This window comes from Meriones unguiculatus, chromosome 19 (genome assembly GCF_030254825.1).
Source record: "Meriones unguiculatus strain TT.TT164.6M chromosome 19, Bangor_MerUng_6.1, whole genome shotgun sequence".
NCBI lineage: Eukaryota > Metazoa > Chordata > Mammalia > Rodentia > Muridae > Meriones > Meriones unguiculatus.
The window spans coordinates 33,489,259-33,493,690 of record NC_083366.1 but is presented as its reverse complement, the minus strand read 5'-3'; the positions used below and the strand labels follow the sequence as shown (position 1 = coordinate 33,493,690).

At 42.9% G+C, this 4,432-nt stretch overlaps 1 pseudogene; it reads left to right on the top strand.

Moving 5' to 3' along the window:
• Positions 1-1,739: 1,739 nt before the first annotated feature.
• LOC110556832 (oxidized purine nucleoside triphosphate hydrolase-like) lies at positions 1,740-2,278 on the top strand (annotated as a pseudogene).
• The last annotated feature ends 2,154 nt before the right edge of the window (positions 2,279-4,432 follow it).

Below are 4,432 nucleotides of genomic sequence, written 5' to 3'. Positions count from 1 at the left end.
GTAGCAAAGGTGACAAAAGTGCAGCAAGGAAATCAGTGCACTAGAGAAGGCAACAGAGATAAGTGTGGAACGGGAGCAGGAGGCTTTGAAGAGAAACCCTTCCCTCCTCCTTCACAGAGCCAACTCACTTATGCCCAATCGCACCATATAACACCATATAGACAACTAAATAAATAAGAGTCATAAATAAATAAGACAAGGTCCGTTCAAAGAAATGATAGCTGCAAATGAGGGGTGGACAGAAATGGACATTTCTGGAAGGTTTTTCAGTGACTCTGTCCTTTGATGATTCACATTTGGCACAGATTTCAGAATCTTTAAGGCCATGTGTTTGAGTTATACCATTTTTTTAGTGCCATAACCTTATAATTAACATACTGAATATACCCATGCTTTTCTTCTATTCTGCCTGGCAGCTTAGTTTGGACAATGAATATATAGATAATAAACTACTAATTATCTGCCAGAAACTAAAAATGCTAACTTATCTTTTGGGGAAAAATAGATCTGAGCAAACACAAGAGTTATAACTATTTTGCACGGAATAAACAGCCTCCCTTCTCTGTGTTGTAGAAGGCGTGAAGAGCTGCCATTTATCTTGCACTCCCAATCTATAGTTGATCTCTCTCTCGCAGCCTTGTTACTTATAAGAGATGAAAGCAAGATCAAAATTTTCATTAGCTGGGAATGCTTCTTGGTTTGGGAATACCAATCAGTACCTTTGGGAGCATGTCATTTTTTTTTTTACAACTCTCTGGGTTGTTAGGTTTCTCTGGGTCTTGGCATTTGATTTCAAGTTCAGGTGAGTGAGACTGTGCTTAGGAAGTTGTCATTTGTCACCTACCTTAAAAAGTAGGAAGGGCTGGGATTTGGAAGAAGCTTGGGGGTCTGGAGGACTTCCCAAACCCAGCTGAGCATAGCACAGTGTAGTTTAGCTTTCAGCCTTAACTTATTTTTGAAGCTATTGAGCAGGGCTGATGGACAGGCCTACAACTCTTGTTCACTTCTCATGGTCTAGCTGACAGAACATTGGCCAAAGGTTTGAATATCCCCAACAAATTTCATGTTGAAATTCCATTCTCGTGAACTATTAAGAGGTGAGCCCTTAGGTGACTGGGTCACAAGCGCTCCATCCTTGTGGACAGATTAATCAATTTTCTCATGGGTTAATTGGTTATAAAGGGAGCTGCTTCACGGATCCCTCTGGGCAGCTGTCTCCACATGACATCCGGGTAATGGAGACCCTGCCAGAAGGATTGCCCACAGTCTCAGTCTTGAACATTCTAGCCTTCATAACTACAAATAATAAACAAACAAACAAATAAGTATGTAAGTAAATAAACCTTTCCTTATAAATATTCAGTCTGGAATTCGTTGAAGCAACAAAAAGTTTATGAAAACCAACAGTGACCTTCTCTCTGAACCACTAACAAGCAGACTCTATCCTTAAGTTCCTACCTGAGCCATTTAAATGAAGTGAGTTGAGAGATGGTACATTTGATGACAGTTATCTGTGCATTTTTGTAGCTCTTGAGATTTAGTTAATAAACTGCCCAGAGAATGCTCTGTTTGCCTTCTAGACCAACTAGGGCAACTGGGGACTTCACATTGGATAGTCAGACAGCTAAAAAAATATATAAAGTGCTTGTATGCTGGGCATACAAAGGAAATTTTCCAGTACTCCCCAAAAGATCATCACAGGAGACTTCTGTCACACTGTCCAAAGGCATTATCACAGAATGAGACATTTAGCTTTGCTTTCCTCAGCCTGGACATTTCCTGGAACTTCTTTACATCTTTTCTCCATTCATAAGAGCATCCTAGAGGAAGCTGTAGCTGGGGCACCAAGGACCCAGGAGACCTTGGGCACCGTGGTGCTGCAGCCTCAGCGAGTTCTCCCTGGACATGAAAAAGAGGAGCTTTGGTGCTGGCCACTGGAATGGCTTCAGGGGCAAAGTGCAGGAAGGGGAGGCTAAGAGGGAGCTTCAGGAAGGAAGCGGCCTGACAGTGGACGCACTATGTAAGATGGGCCACATCTCATTTGAGTTTCTAGGTTCCCCCAAGCTGTTGGACATGCATACCTTCTCTACCAACCATGTGCACGAGTTGCTCACGGAGAGTGATAAAATGCACCCTCAGTGGTTCCAACTGGACCAGATCCCCCTTCGCAGACATGTGGCCCATTGACAGCTACTGGTTCCCACTGCTGCTTCAGAAGAAGTTCTGTGAATACTCCAAGGTCCAGGATCAGGAAACCATCTTCGTCTACTCGCTGTGATTGGTAGATGACTTCTAATACAGAGGTCTGGTTCTGGCTGGACACTTGCTGCTGCAGAGCCACAAGCTATCCATCCAAGGGCGCCACTAACAGAGGCCAGTATTTTGTCTGCAAGGTGTTGTCGTTGAAACGTGAAATATCACCAATATACGTTTGAATATTTAGTCCCCACCTACTGGTCCTATTTTAGAAGGTTATGGCACTTTTTAGGAGGCACAGCACTGATGGGGAAACTGAGTCACTGAAGGTCGGGGAGATTAAAGATGGGCCTTAAGGTTATGGAAGTAAGCCCTGCTTCCTGTCTGCTTTCTGCTTCCTGAATGACGACAGGACCAGCCACCTCACACTCATTGTAAGGGGAGCATTGTAACAGGACAGAGGGGAAATTATAACTTAGTGCAACCATTCTCATAAGTACGTTTCTAAGTTAAAAGGAAAGACTGGGTGGCACACAGGTGCAAGATAAACTGTATAAATAAATAAGAGGGATTGCATTTTCAAGAGGGACTTGATTTAGTAAATAGCACTGTGAGTAATTAAAGCCCACATCAAATGTTAAAGAAGTACTAGCTGACAAAGACTTTCAGTACATCTTGTAAACAATACCCTCTGTTTTATTATTAACGTTTTGGGTGACACCATCACACTAAATCAAAGTATGTATCCAACAAATGGACTGCACTGTTCGCCAATGTGATCTGAAGATCTTAGCAACAAATAGGACATGGTGTGAGTTTAGACATACCATTCCAGAGCAAATGCCAACTAAGAACACAGAGATAATTAAAGCACTCCATAAGTGAGAATGAAGATGTAGCATTTCCTAGACTGTTCACACAGCTCTGGCTTGGAAAGATGTGGCAAAGAGGAAGATTTGGGACCCTCGGCAAGTTAGGATAAGGGTAAGAAGAAATAGCTCATGTGTAAACTACTGTAGCAAGGGAACAGAGCAAGAAGAAATCAGAGGGCCAGAGAAAGAAGGAAAGCTATGGTCCTGAGCCATGGTCTGCAGCTTTGGAGGTGGACAGACAGTATGCTTGCTGAACTCCTTCAACAGCCAGAGCTTGTCCAGCATCTGTCTGTATCTACCCATTAAGGGGTCAGTACCAGAAACATAGGGTAGATTGGCAATGATGGTCACACCCTCTAAACTTCCCTTACTGCTTCCCAAAGGCCACTTAAGTCTCCTCAGGTTATGCTAGACCATTCCTATAATGTTTGTTTGACTTTCTGCCTTTACATTATTTTGTACAGTAAAGAAATTTAACAAACTAGCAAATAGCAAAAGACTCTTAAAGATTCGAAGGAAACATTTGTAAAGGACATGAAGCAGATGAGGATATGTGTCCAGGTGCTATGAGCTGCCAGTCTCTGCTACATTAGATGAAGAGGGAAGAAGTGGAAGAAAGCAGATACAGGTACCAGTTTATGAGGGGAGGAAAAGCACTAAAGAATTAAGATGATTGGGGCCTTTCCAAAGAACAGTCTGACTATACCCTGGACAGCGAGTCTATGACTTGTCTAGATTTACCTGGAACCTGATGGTAATGCGGTTTGAGGAGTCCTTCACTATAAACAAAATAACAGCCAGAATAACAACTCCAAACTAATAATATACAATTAGGTACAAAACCCAACAGTTTTGCAAGATTGAAAAAAAAAAAAAAAACAAGCCTGGACACAACACGAATTTTAGGAAAATAACAAATGTTCTCGGTTGAGCACAGGAATTGACTCCTTTGTGCGAGATTCTCATGCCATTCCTCACTATGAGCCTAAAAACTAGGACTTCTCTAACAGGTTGTTATGGGGGAAGGGGGGGTCCTCTACTGGCAATTTTACACATCTGACATCTGAAGAGCTGCCTCCAGGTCAGGTTCCTGCTCTGTGCTGTCTACACCAGGCCTTTCCTTGGAACTGTATGAGTGTCTGGCATGGAAAGCTGTGGGACACATTGACATCATAAAATGAGCGTTGGTGCTCTTCTTCCTGTCAGGGAGATTCCTAGAAGCCTACCCCAAGAGGACCAGCACTTGGAAACAATTGCCAACCACAAAAATAGCCCCCACTTGATTCAAATTAGGCATCTTCCCATTTTGACTTCTCTTTAGCCACAGTCCCAAGTGCTCACCACTTCTTGCACACCCCACTCCA